This window comes from Balaenoptera musculus, chromosome 10, assembly GCF_009873245.2.
Source record: "Balaenoptera musculus isolate JJ_BM4_2016_0621 chromosome 10, mBalMus1.pri.v3, whole genome shotgun sequence".
Taxonomy (NCBI): Eukaryota; Metazoa; Chordata; class Mammalia; order Artiodactyla; family Balaenopteridae; genus Balaenoptera; species Balaenoptera musculus.
This window is the reverse complement of record NC_045794.1, coordinates 94,223,406-94,238,678: the sequence shown is the minus strand read 5'-3', so window position 1 is coordinate 94,238,678 and position 15,273 is coordinate 94,223,406.

The following is a 15,273-nucleotide window of genomic DNA, read 5'->3' as shown; positions in this document are numbered from 1 at the left end:
TGGGCCGGCCGCGGGCGCGGGCGTCCCGCTGGCCTCGGTCCCCGCCCGCCGCCGCGGGGGAGCGGGGAGGGGGCGGCGGCCTGGCGCCCCACCCAGCGGCGGCTCCGCCCCACAGACGCGGACCCCCCCCCGACCCCCCCGACCCCTCCTCACGGGCCCAGCACCCCACCGCCCCTCTCCTCGGCGATCCCGTTCACCCCTTCCCACCCCCCGCCGTGGACCCCTCAGAGAACTCTGGGATGGCCCCTGAACCCCTCACCCACCGCAAACTAGCCCCTCCCCACAGTGACTTCTTCCTCTACCTCCACCAGGCTGCCCACCGGGAACTCTCCTCTTGCTCCCATCCTGAGTGCTTCCCACTCTAAGGACCTGCAAATCCCCCACATTCCCCTGGCCTGAAACTTTGCAGAGGCATTCTCCCCACCCCCGGCCAATCAGGCAGTTCCCCTGCAGACCCCAAAGCACCCCCAGATGTCCACTAGCTTCATTCACCCTGTCTCACCACTCCCAAACACCCTTGGCCTCCAGGTAGTTCTGTCTGCCACCTTCCCCTCCCCCCAGAGCCTGACCGGGAGACTCCATGCTCCCACCCATGGGACCCCGGGGTCCTTCCCATGGGACCCCCCACCGCCACCACCACAGTGGTCCACCTGTCCACTCAGTGATGTATTGAGCCTGACAAGGAGTCCTGCAGAGTTTTCCTCACCCCCTGTGTAGGGTCAGGAGTCTCACCCCTCCCCACCGGGGCATCCTGACTAGGGTTGGCGGGGGGGCGGGGGGGGGGGGTTGGGGTCCCATGGGAAGGACCTATGGGAAGCAGGCCCTTGTCTAATGTGACATTGGGTGTCTGGCCTTGGAACCTCTGCAGCCTCATTCTCCTGCTCCCCCATCCAGACCTGGGTTAGCCACCCTCCCCAGAGGCTTCTCCTGCCCTCCAGCAGATGAATCAGCTTCCACTAGGCTGCCGTGGCAGTGACATCACTCTGACCAGAGCAATAGTTAGCTGGGATGATCCGTCGCACCACCCCCCAAAGGAAGGAGCAGAAGCCTAGTCATCTCTGTCAGCCGTCAGCCCTTGGAGGAATGGAAAGAACAGGGGTGTGTCAACCCAGGCTCGAATCCTGGCTTTTCCCACTCACTCAGCCGTGTGCCTCCATGAACCTCAGTTTCCACATCTTAATAATGGGGATAATTCCTGCTTTACAAAGTGGCTGAGAGGAGTAAGATGTGCCTCACGATTAGTCATCACTCATAAATTCTAACTATTGATACCTGGTGCCTGGTAAACATGTGATAAAATGGATTGAAAACATTTTGTACCCAGCTTGTCCCTTGGACCTTTGTGAGTAAATTATGGAGGAAAGAGGCCAACTTGGGGAATCCCACCTCCTCAAAGGTTCACTGAGTCCCAGCTCGGAATACAATTATTATGACCCAGGGGACCCCAGCTTACCAGCCTGGGGCAGCCTCACCCTGGATCTGTCCACAGCTGGGAGGCCACCATCTTGGCCCAGAACGCCGACTTTCAGGTTACCTAGGAAAGGGCTGCCATGAGCCAGGCTGCCTGGCCAGCCCCCTTGGCCCCTCACCAACCCTTCGCTGCCACCTCCGGCCCTGTCCCTGTGGGAAAGCAACTCTAAGAAACTCTCATTAAATCAGGGACTTGGGCTCAGGACCCTGATACCACACCCACCTCAGCCTCCAAAGACCGCCAGTACTCTTTATTAAAGCCCAGGAGGGGGGCTTCCCTGGTGGTGCAGTGGTTGAGGATCTGCCTGCCAATGCAGGGGACACGGGTTCGAGCCCTGGTCTGGGAAGATCCCACATGCCGCGGAGCAACTGGGCCCGTGAGCCACAGCTACTGAGCCTGCGCGTCTGGAGCCTGTGCTCCGCAACAAGAGAGGCCACGACAGTGAGAGGCCCGCGCACCGCAATGAAGAGTGGCCCCCGCTCGCCGCAACTAGAGAAAGCCCTCGCACAGAAACGAAGACCCAACACAGCCAAAAATAAAAATAATAAGATAAATAAATTAAAAAAAAAAAAAAAAAAAAAAAGCCCAGGAGGGATTATATTCCTCCCCTCACCAGCCTAAGGGGCTCCCTTCAGGTCCCTGAAGACAGTTTCAGATCTGACCTTGATCCCTTTGCCATGATAACAGCTCATCATGATAGGAGGTAAGGGCCTGCATGACCATAGCTGTGTGACCACAGGCCAGACAACTCCACCCCTATGAACCCTAATTTCTTACCCTATAAAATTGGGATAATAATGTTTGCCTTGCCTGCGTCCCAAGGTTGTGGGTAATCCGGTGAGATAATGAATGGAAAAATGCCGTGCAGACTGTAAATCCAGGGTTCAGGTGGGAGGTTGGGACTGTGTTTACAGGTGAGGTCAGAAGCTACAGACAGCTATGCAAGTCAGGTCACCAGCCCAAAATCATACCAAAATATCAGGATTAGGACTAAGGGCTTTGGGCCCTTCATTTGGTGTATTTATTTTTTAACTATCAGTTAAGAAGTAAATACACTCTCCCTATCAAAAACTTTAAAATAAAATAAAGCTAAAGTTCCTACTTGACTGTCTCCCTCAACCCCAGTCCCCTCCTAAGATGTAGCCACGCTTGTCAGTTTTTTGTTTTTGTTTTTTTAATATTTATTTATTTATTATTTATTTGGCTGCTTAGGGTCTCTAGTTGCAGCATGCACGTGGGATCTAGTTCCCTGACCAGGGATCGAATCCGGGCCCCCTGCATTGGGAGCACGGAGTCTTAACCACTGGACAACCAGGGAAGTCCCATGGTTGTCAGTATGAAGTTGAACCTTCCAGACCTTGTGCATGCATTTATATTCAAACATGGATTCAACAAATATTGACCAAGTACCTGCTCCTTGGCTGGGGAGCTCCAGGGTAGATGGGGTGAACAAGACAGGATCCCTGCCCTCATGGAACTAACATTCTAGTGGAGAAGACAGGCAGGGAACAAATAAAGCAACGAAGATCATTTCAGATGGTGAAACGGGCTTGGAAGAAAATAAAGTAAGACACTGTGACAGAGAACCATGGGAACAGACGGGGCTTCCAGGGAAGGCCTCTTTGTGGTGGGGACATTTGAGCTGAATGACACCCATCCGCCAAGAAAGCAAGTCGGATGCGAGCCAGTGAGAGATGTCATTGCAGGTAGTTTGAATCCTTCTAATTTATTCCCAGTAATAGCACGAGGCAGGATCCTGGCAGGGAAGTGCTGGCTAGTGTGGTGAATGAGACAGGCTAGTGGCTACTCTTCATCCAGAATGATAAGGGGCAAAGGAAAAAGAAGCCCCAAGGAAGAACAGGCGTCCAGAGGAGGGCCCTGACCAGTCTGGGAAAGGGTGCCGTACTTTCCACTTCCCATTCTTCCTGCCAGCTTGCTTTGCAGGAGAGCTGTGATGGAGGGAGATGCAAAGGCAGAATGAAAAAAAACCCCACGGGGTGGGGGGGGGAGGGGGGGGAGAAGCTGATGTCGAATGAGCACTGGTGGGAATGGCTGAGTGAATGAAATGACCAGCACTTACAGCTTACACTTATTTTCACACACAGATCTCAAGGTAAATTTCAGAAGGATGAAAGGGAGAGGAACGGCCATGGTGGGGACCTGGAGAGGCTGAGGGGGAAAAGAATGTCATCATTGCCTCTGGGAATCTCTGGCTGCTGAGTCCCCACCTGACTCTGCGCCTGCTCAGAAGAGGGGGCTGGGGGGTTACTTCTCTCTCAGAGCCAGAAGTCCACCTGTGTCTGTGCGTTCCTGGGAGTGGGAGGTGATGCCTGGCTGGCCCCATTTCACTCACCACCTACTCTCTTTGCCACTGACTTGCTGGGAGACCCTGGATAAATATGTCACCTGTCAAAGGTTCAATGTCAACATCTATAAAAGGTGGGCCTTTGCCCACCTTATGATGCAGCAAGCCTGTTTCTAGGACTCTATCCTCCAGAAATACTATCCCAGGGGCCCCAAGATGCACATACAAAGATGGTCATTGTTCGCTAACAGCAAAGCACTGGGAACAACCTAAATGTTCATGAGGGACAGCATAATTAAGTTTCAATACAGCTGGAAAACAGAAAACCACCAGCTGTTAAAAAGAGCATCCTGGGGGATTTCCCTGGCAGTCCAGTGGTTGAGACTCCACGCTCCCATTGCAGGGGGCACAGGTTCTGGTCGGGGAATTAGGATCCCACATGCCCCACGGTGTGGCCACAAAAAAAAAATGTCCTGGAAACAACAAGGTCCTACTGTATAGCACAGGAAACTATATTTAATATCCTGTGATAAACCATAATGGAAAATAATATGAAAAAAAAGGATATATATATAAGTATAACTGAGCCACTGTGCCATACAGCAGAAATTAACACAACATTGTAAATCAACCATACTTCAATAAAATTTTTTTTAACAAGTGTCATGGAAATATATCCTCAAAAGAAGTGAAAAAAGCAAGCTGTAAAAGAACAGATATACTAGGATTCCATTTTTGCAAAACAAAATTTATATATATATAGCATATATATCATATACACTTATGTATATAAACATTTACATGTGCAGATATATGGAATTTTAAAACATCACAAAGAAAGGACAAAATCTACCCAAATGCTGTCAATGATTCACTTTGGGAGTGAGATGGGGGTGTGGCAGACTCACTTTTTTTTTTTTTAATAAACTTATGTATTTATTTATTTTTGGCTGCGTTGGGTCTTCGTTGCTGCACGCTGGCTTTCTCTAGTTGCGGCGAGAGTGGGCTACTCTTCCCTGCGGTGCACGTGCTTCTCATTGTGGTGGCTTCTCTTGTTGCGGAGCACGAGCTCTAGGTGAGAGGGCATCAGTAGTTGTAGCTCACGGGCTCTAGAGCACAGGCTCAGTAGTTGTGGCGCACGGGCTTAGTTGCTCCGTGGCATGTGGGATCTTCCCGGACCAGGGCTCGAACCCGTGTCCCCTGCATTGGCAGGTGGATTCTTAACCACTGCACCACCAGGGAAGTCCCAGACTCACTTTTTACAAGTCATTATGGTCCAAATTTGTAACAACAGCAGGCGTAACTTTTTAAAATAACAGTTTTGAGATATAATTCACATACCATAAAGTTCACTCTTGTGAACAATTCAGTGGTTTTTAGTATATTCACAGGGTTGTGCAACCATTATTTTATTTAGAATATTTTCATTCCCCCCCAAAGTCTGTACCCATTAGCACTCACACCCAGTACCTGCCTGCCACCCCTGCCCCACCCCTGGGAACCACTATTCTGCTTTCTGTGTATTCGACTCCTCTAGGCACCTCCTATAAGTGGAATCATCCAATATTTGCTGCTGATTAATTTTAGACTCTTGCTCTGATCATAATCTTAACCAGTCACTTGAAAAAACAAATGAACTTTCTCATACCAACACATCGTTTGCAGTTTAATTAACAGTGCTAGAAGCGAAGGGGGCTCTAATTTTAAAACAAAAGCAGCCCCAAATGAGCAAGAGGAAATTTGCTCACACAGAGGGCCACAGCAGATCACTGGAAGACAAGAAATCCAGGTAAGTCAGGTAGAGCAAGTATAACTTCATAATGAAAAAAATAACAGGTGAGGGAGCAGGACTTTAGGAAGTGGGCCGTCCTTCCAGTCTGGACAGCTTGGAGCCTCAGTACCTGTGCGCTTCTAATTCCAGGATTTCATTTTTCTAAGCTTCTCTGACTCCAAGATCCATGTGGGTCTGACCACTGTGCTTTACTCTCAGGGCCCTACCCAGGCCCTTGGCTCTGAGCTGCTCCCCGGGGGAGAAGGGCCCTGCGGACAATGGGGACATTGTGGGACCTCGGAAGCTGGGGCCTGGAGGCATGTGGGAGGTTTCGCAGCTCTCCTGGTCCTCGCTTCGCCACAGGCATGCCCTGAGCATGCCAAGACAGCATCCTGCGCCCCCGTCCCAGCCCGCCGGGATGAGCCTTGGTTTCCTGGAATCCCAGCGATGTCTGAGGATAGGCAGCTATTCCAAGCCATTCTCCACAGACCCTACTGTTCCCCACATACTGTATATACATTCTGGAAAATCTGTCTGGGATTGGGCAAGTAAGTTTGAATCCTTACCCCAAAATGAAACAACTCTCCAATTAAACCCTCCAGAGCAGAGAGGACCATGTGCTGCCCGTCACTGGGAGGGTTCTCTCTGAGCTGGGAAATACTCCTACTTTGCCTTCTGGGTCTGTCCCCGGAGGGGAGGCAGGTCAAAGAAGCCACTGAAATATCCAGGCTGGAAAGGACCCTTTGTATTAGCAAAGTATTTGCTAATTTGTATTAGCAAATTTGCTTAGTATTTGCTAATTTGCTTTGTATTAGCAAAGTAGCAAAGAGTATTTAGCAAAGCCCCTCAGTATACAGGAGACTGGAGCCAAGGAGGGGAGGTGTTTGCCCAGGGTGGTAGAGGCAGTTAGAGGGGGAGCTGGGGCTGAACCCCATACCCAGCCCCTCACTCTCCGTGCTACAGGATGCTTGGGAGGCCTCAGCCTGCCACGCTGTCCCCGCCCCTTTTGGCTTCCTCTGAAACACGTATTGCTGATGTTCCAAATCCTGCACAGGCTTCAAGGCCCAGCCCAGACATCACCTCCTCCCTGAAGCCTTCCCTGATAGGCCCAGATGGAAGCCACAACTCCAGGTCTTCTTACAGATTCCCACCCTTGAATTAGATGGAAACTAGAGGGGAATCCTTGCCAATTTCAGAGAGGAATTTCCACATGCCTACCCTGGAGGGACTGGCAGGCCAGTGTGGGAGACAGACATGTAAACAATCACAATAAACAGTCACAGAGAGACAAGACAAGGGAGGTGATATAGAGATGGACAAAGTGCTATAGCGCTTCCACAAGGAGCCTCTCATCTCCCGTCCGGGGACTGAGGGTATATCCCTGAAGGCTGTGTGGAGGAAACGGCATTTGAACAGTGGCTCACATTGTGTGACATTTATTTGTGCATATGTGTCTCTCCCCATTAGACTGTGAGATCCGATCCTTAAGAATATTTTACTTATTTATTTATTTATTTATTTATTTATGGCTGTGTTGGGTCTTCGTTGTTACATGCAGGCTTTCTCTAGTTGTGGTGAGCAGGGGTTACTCTTCGTTGCGGTGCGTGGGCTTCTCAAGGCTTCTCATTGCGGTGGCTTCTTTTGTTGAGGAGGATGGGCTCTAGGTTCACGAGCTTCAGTAGTTGTGGCACGTGGGTTCAGCAGTTGTGGCTCGCGGGCTCTAGAGCACAAGCTCAGTAGTTGTGGCGCACGGGCTTAGTTGCTCCGCAGTACGTGGGATCTTCCCAGACCAGGGCTTGAACCCATGTCCCCTGCATTGGCAGGCGGATTTTAATCACTGCGCCACCAGGAAGTCCCCGATCCTTAGGAATATTGATGGCTTGGGACTTTCCTGGTGGTCCAATGGTTAAGAATCTGCCTTCCAATGCAGGGTACTTGGGTTTGTTCCCCAGTCGGGGAACTAAGATCCCATGTGTCACAGGGCAAACTAAACCTGCACACCACAACTACTGAGCCTGCGCGCTCTAGAGCCCATGCGCCACAACTAGAGATCCCACACACCGCAACGAGGAGCCCGTGTGCCACAACGAAGACCCAATGCAGCCTAAATAAATAAATAAATAAATATTTTAAAAAATCTATTTTAAAAATGTATATGTATAGCTGATTCACTTTGTTATAAAGCAGAAACTAACACACCATTGTAAAGCAGTTATATTCCAATGAAGATGTTAAAAAAAAAAAGTACTGATAGATAACCTTTACTGACACTAACCGTATGCTAGACATTTTGTGTGTGTGTTTGTGTGTGTGTGTGTGTGTGTGTGTGTGTGTGTGTGGTGTTTTCTTCTTTCTTTCTTTTTTTAAATTTTGGCTGCACCACGCAGCATGTGGGATCTTAGTTCCCCGACCAGGGGTCGAACCTGTGCCCCCTGCAGTGGAAGCGCAGAGTCCTAACCAGTGGATGTACAGGGAATTCCCATGTGGTGTTTTTCTTGTTGATGTGCATTACCTCCGATTTCACACAACTCTGTGAGCTTCACATGATCCCTGTTTACTAATGAGGATAAGACTCTGAGAGGGTAAAGCCCACTCGAAGCCACACAGCTGTCAAAATCTGGTCAGGACACCGTCTGGCTCTTTCTGACTTCACAAAGAACTTTCACCACAAGGATGTGCCGCTGGTGCACTGAGGCCAGCATCATGTCTGGTTCACCCCTGCATACCTAGTTTTCACTATAAGTTCATTCACTGCTATGTACCTGTGAGCTTGGTGAGCAAGAACCTCCCAGGTGCCCCATGTCTGCAGCCCCTGGCAGCCCTGGCAGCAATGCTCCTGAAACCGTGCACCTCAGATTGGGACTTGAACCCACGCGGCCGGGACTCAAACCCAGCCCAAACCCACAGTCTTCCAACTGAGATCACACACCTGGTTTCAGGACTTAATGAAGCTCAGGTTCTTGATGTCTCATCGCAGAAAGAGTTCAGTGAGAGACAAAGTGATGGGTAAGAAGTGGATTTACTTAGAGAGAAACACACTCCACAGGGTGTGGGCCATCTCAGAAGGTGAGAAAGGCACCAGGGTATGGGGTTGTCAGATTTCATAGGGGTGGGTAATTTCATAGGCTAATGAGTGAGAGGAATATTCCAGCTATTTTGAGGGAAGGGGTGGGGATTTCCAGGAAGTGGGCCACTGCCCACTTTTTGATCTTTATTGCTGGTCTTGGAACTGCCATGGCGCCTGTGGATGTGTCATTTAGCTTGCTGATGTGTTACAGTGAGTATATACTGAGGCTCAAGGTCTAGTGGAAGTTGACTTGTCTGCCATCTTGGACCCATTTGGTTTTGATCAGTTTATGTCATGTCCTCGGGCTATGTCATTCTTTCAAAGGTTGTGCCCTGCCCCCTTCCCTCCTGTTTCACTCCCAGCTCACTTCCAACAGCAATAAACAGGACTAGTACTGGAAGCCCTACAGGGTTGGTGCTTGGGTGCAGATGGAATGTTCTAGGGCCTAAGTTGGGTTCCTGTGGCTCTGCAGTGGGGCTCAGGGGCAGAAATTTGGCAGGAAGGAGGGAGAGGGAGGCCAGAGGGGCCTGATTTAGAGCTGGGTCTGCAAAGCCAGCCCCTGTTTATGCTTGGACTCTTTAGAGGTGACTGGTGTTACAGTTGAGGTCCTGGGGGCTGGAGCCCTCTCAACTACCCCTCAGTATCAACCCGGCCAGATCTGCAAGTCAAAAGCAGGCAGGGTGGGAAATGGTTTCTGAGCCTCCCTAACCCAGGAAGGTCACCTCTCCTCTGAGGACCAAGTGACAAGGAAGGGGCTGTCAGGCTGGAGAGATTTCGGTCAGCCAGAAGGTCAGACCACCTGCCAAGGCTGTCAGACACTAGAAAAGGACTGTTTGTCTCCCACCTACCTGTCTGTCTACACGGAACTGTGAGCAAGGCAGCTCTTCCCATTTGAAACAGAACGTGAGACTTTCCTGCAGAAGCTCTGAGTGAGTTGTTTTCCCGGTAAATAGAACAGAGAGAGGTTAGCAAGGGCGAACCTCATCTCCAGGTGACACAATACAACACAACTGGGACGGGTGAGAGTAACAGCAAACACTTGTATCATACTCGACAGCTTTATATACTGAGGCTCAGAGGGGCCCAGGGAGGCAGGTGGGGAAGAACTACTCACTCCATTTGATGGATGAGGAAGCAGAGGCCCAGAGAAGTTAAGCAACCTGCCTGAAATCTCCCAGCTTCTAAGAGGGCAGTGTCAGGACTTGTATCTAGGCCCCCTGTCTGATCAGAGAGTGGAGAAGGCCACCCTCCAGGTCCACCAGCCCCAGGGAGAGGAATGGGAGTGGGGGTGGGAACAGGAGGAGGGTACCTTAATCAAGGGCGGGGCCAGGAATACGGAAAGCTGGATTTTTCAGCTGCAGGTTTGACAGGAATGTGGAGCCACGGGAACCGGGATGACTTGCTGCTTCCCGTACCCGCCTCCTTCTCGAAAACATCAGGAAAATTGCTGGTCAGGCTTTGGATCTACAAATTGGCCGCCCCCTGCCTCCCTCTCGACCTCTTCCTGATGCACTTCCCCCACACCACAGCCTGGCTCCTGACCCCAAGCAACAGCCCAGGCCGGCCCCTCTCCAGTGTGCAGGGCAGGTGGGCACGGGGATGAAAGGCCATCGGGAGGAAAAGCCAGTGCAGCACACCCACACTCTTCATTTGCTGAAGAGAGTGAATACATTCATCATTTATTCACTCTATGCATCTGCCTTCTAGAAAGGATTTAAGGCACACCATCACTTATTGATACACTTATATCGTTTCATTTGATGAACCCCGTTGACTCACTTCCTCGTGCCTTCATCATTCATTCACTCATTCATTCATTCAACTAATTCTCTTTATTGCAAAGGCCATTGCTCCCAACTGCTGCCTCCCTTTTCTCAGGTATTCATGGGGGCTCCTGACCCATTTAATCCTAGAATGTTACCCAGAATTCTAGAACTGCAGGGCTGCAGCCTTCGGACAACAGCAGGTCTCACTGCCTCATTTTGCAGATGAGAAATGAGGTGGTCAGTATCCACCGAAGGCCAAGGCCATTCCGGGAAGAGAAGCCCCATTTGGGCGTGCAGTCCAGTCCACACTGTGGAAAGGAAGCCAAGACCACCAGAGGCTGGTCTGTGTGGCGAGGAACCAGCTCCAGCCTTGGGGTCTGAAGAGCAGGGTTCCGGCCCCAGCTGTTCACTGCCTCTGCCCAAGTCTTACACCCTGGGCATCTCCACCTGGATGTCTCACAGGGTCCTTGAACTCATGTCTGAACCAAGTTCTCTACCCACCTTCACATGCTTCCTGTTTCAAACCTGCCCACCCCCCCACCCCCATCTCAATCGTGGTTCCACTGTCTCCGCAGCTGCAAAAGCCAGAAGACTGGGCATCTCCCGGCCCCTGCCCCTGCCTATCTGGCCAACTGCCAAGTCCTGCCCTCTGTAACCTCCCAAATGGCTCTTGAATTCTCCAGCCTCTCTCCACCCCTGCTGCCACCACTCTGCACGAGCCCCAGCTCCTCTACAGCTGGGCTACTCTAGAAAAGTGCCTCAGCCTCTCTGTGAACTGGTCTCTACACTGTCCCTACACAGACTTGCCTTGGGTCCACCAACGAGCAGGGAGTAGAGAAAGCCCCTGGGTGAGTCTGCAGGCTCTGAGTCCCAGCTCCACCAGGAAGTAGCCTTGCTGATCCATATAATCTATGACTGTGATTTCCAAGGTCATGGCCAGCTAATAATAATGGACTTCATTCGCTAATCACACACTACGGCCAGGTGCTGTGCTAAGTACTTTATACAATTTAATCAAGTGAAGTGCTACCCCCATTTTATAGATGAGGAAAGTGAGGCATTGAAAAGCTAAGTAACTTGGCCAATGGTTACACAGCTAGTATGTGGAGTCGGGATTCAAACCCAGGTCTGGCCAAGCCTGAGCCACACACTTTGCTGTGCTGCCTTCTCTTGCCGGTGCAGGAACTTTTGGTAACTGGCACCACCAGAGCCCCCCATTCCCTGCTAATAAAACCCTCACTCCCTTTATGCGTGGGAGGATTATGAACCTGCTTCTTCCACTCCAGGCAAGCTGGAATAAAAACCCTACGAGCTGGCTGCAGCTGCTTAAAGCCCTGCGTTCCTCAAGCGGTACCAGGCGGAGTTCAGCTGTGCCTGCCCCCTCACAAGGGCTGCCGGCTGCCCAGCACTGCCGCGGGACATGGGCCAAGACACTGGGAACCGGCCCAAGCCAGGCTCTCACACACTGGCTCTGTGTGACCTTGAGCTCCTCAAATGGCCCATCTACTGGTAAGAAGAGTGCTGAGGCTGATGTGTATAAAATTGATGACTAATAAGAACCTGCAGTATAAAAAAACAAACAAACAAAAAAAACAACTAATACTAAACTTTCTTTGGGTTATTTGTATGGAAATATGTTAATATAAATGTTTCAGACATTACATGAAATTTCTAAAAATCTTATATGTTCTGGTATAATGTTATAAGTCATAATTCTAGCTATTACTTTAAAATGTATATCTCAGAAATAACTGAATTTCCTTGTCAATTGCATTATTATGAACTTTCATCAAATCTTTAACCATGGTCATTTTTAAGTCTTTTGTCATTTACAGACAGTTCTGGGTGTACTCTGATGCTTTTGCAAAAATGTTCCTATAAAAGGGTTTCATCTTAAGGAATTCACGGAAAAGATTCTGACAAGTGCAGTGACTATACTGCTGAACTGAACGAATAAGCATTTTCAGAACTCTAATGGAAAACTGATGAATTCATAAAAGTGCTAACAAAAGATCAAGATGAAAAAACAATTAATTACATGGGATTGAGTGAACTGATGAGGATGATTATAATTTTTGTGACTTTCTGTTTGAATAAAAAAAAAAAATCCCACAAGGACTCAGAGGCAAAAAATATACAAATCAATTTTCACCGCAAAGTAAAGGAGCTGTTACAGTGGAGGATTACTGGACTGAATGTCAATATATGACATAGTATGAGTGTGTTTCGTGTTTGGTAATTGCAATCATTGTTGCTTTTGTTGTGGTCATCCATTTACAATGCTTGGTGTCAGTTTATCTCTTGTAAAAATAAAATGCAGTGTGTGTGTGTGGAAAATAAAAAAGTGAATGCATGTTATATTTTGTTTATTAACAAAATGCACATAAAATATTTCCGCCAAAACCTAAAAATAAAATAAAATAAAATAAAATAATAAAATTTACTGTTAAGAAGCAGGAAAAAAAAAAAAAAAAAAGAGGACTGCTGAGGGACTGGGTCAGACACAACACACCTTGACCTGGCATAATTTTAGTGATGGAGACGGGAGACTCTGACATGAACTATGAGACTCTGGTGGTGAAATCAAAACAAGTTAACACCAGGGGTGCTCAGGTGGGTCTATATCCTATGAGTCACCATTGCCAAATGTCAGGACTGGTTGTGGGTACAGAAGAGATGGTACTGCATGGGCCATTCTTAACAAGGCCAGGGAACCAGGGTGTACACAGGCACTGGGGGTGGGGGGTGCAGTAAGGCCTGGCTGGCACTGGCCTGGCAATCCAAATGCTTGGCAGGATACCAATGCTGCCACTCGTTAGACTCCAGCAAGGTAACAGATGAAGTGCCTGGAAAGCTACCAAGAGCTCTATGAATGTTTGGACTTATTACATATTAACTAAGAGGCTGCTTTTGGTTTTCCTTCCTTCTGGAGGAAGGATGGCATCCCAGAGACAGCACAGGCTTTAGAACTGGGCTGACCTGGGTTCTGTCCTGGCTCCTCTTTAGCTCTGGGAACTTGGACAAGTTGTGTAACCTCCCTGGTGGAGAATGGCCTCCTAACTCAGACTTAGTCACAGCCTTTATAGTCTCGACAAGGCCTATATGACTCCACATGATCGGGAGCGTCACTGGTCTCTGGCCTCTTCCTCCCTCGCCCTTGCTAGCCCTGCTCCAGCTGGCCTTTACACTACATTCTCTCAACATACAAAACATGCTCCGACCTCAGGGACTTTGCACTTGCAGTTTCCTCTTCCTAACGCTTTCTTCAGGTATCTGCAACGTGGCCTCCTTGCCCCCTTCATGTCTCTGACCAAATGACACCAATTAGTGTGATCTCTTCTGACCATCCAATTCAAAAGGGTAACTCCTACCCTTGATTTTTCTGCACAAGATACCTTGCCGTCCAACATACTATACATGCTTTACCACCTGTCTCCACTCATTAGAATTTAAGTCCCATGAGGACAGGGGCTTTTTTTCTTTTTAACTGAAAAATTAAATTGTTATTTGTTTTCTAGGGGTTTTGTTTTTTACCCACTTCCTTTTCCCTCTCACCTAGCAGTGCCTGGCTGGCTCACTTGTAGGAAAAAGGATACAACCTTCTGTGCATAAAATCCTATAATGTGCCTGATACACAGCAGGCATTGTATTAGACTCCTAGAGCTGCTGCAGCAAATTACCACAAAGTTGGTAGCTAAAACAGAAACTTATTCTCACAGTTCTGGAGGTGAAAAGTCCAAAATCAAGGTGTCAGCTCTAGGGGAGAGCACTTCCTCGCCTCTCATAGCTTCTGGTGGCTCCAGGCGTTTCTTAGCTTGCGGCTGCATCACTCTAATCTCTGCCTGTCTTCATGTGGCCCCCTCCTCCCTGTGTGTCTCTGTGTCTAAGGACACTTGTCATTGGATTTAGGGGCCACCTGGATAATCCAGGGTGCACTCATCTCGAGATCCTTAACTCACATCTTTTCCCAAACGTCACACTGATAAGTTCCAGGGGTTAGGACATGGACTTATCTTTTCAGGGACAAGCATTCATTTAGTAACTACTAGGAAACAAGGATACAGAAGAGCTTATGAATTCCAAGCATGGGGGAGAAATAAATAACTGAGCATCTCATTTATTCCTCACGACTGCCCAGTAAGGCATATTCTACTATCCTTGTTTACACTCAAGGAACGGGGCTCCTGCAAGCAGGAGTTTCCACCCCAAGAGCCATACTGGTGTCCACCCGAGTGACAGGTGACACCCCAGATAAGGAGGAAGCCAGTTCACCCAGCTCCAGCCACTGCCATCCCCATGCCAAGCCCCTGGAGCAGGCCCAGCTCTGCCCAGCCGCAGGCTCTAGGGACCCTCAGGTGTGCCCAGAGGTCACATAGTAAATTAGTGAGACAATTCAGACTTGAATCTAGGTGTCATGCCTTCAAGCCAGCGGCTCTTTCCATGTTCTCAAGCTCCCTTATAACCAGAAAACTCAAAAGGAACCAGCACAAAGCCTAGCTTGAGGGTCACAGCATCCCTGTCACTGGGTGGGGGGCAGCAGCCTCATCAGCTACGCCTGCCCAAGTTCCAGGAAATACCCTCTTGCTTTGGAGCTAATGTAGACCATGCAGCGAGGCACGCAGGATCTTACTTCCCAGACCAGGGATGGAACCCGTGCCCCCTGCAGTGGAAGCGCGGAGTCCTAACCACTGGACCGCCAGGGAAGTCCCGAACATGCAGATTTTGATGGGGTATTTATTGCTGTTTCACCTCTTGCTGCCAGTCTTAGGGTAGGGCTTTCTGAAGTAAAACCACAAGTTTGAGAAACCAAAGACCTGCCTTCACTACCTACTACTTTGGCCTTGGACAAGCTATTTAATTACTCTGAGCCTCACTTTCCTCATCAATAAAACC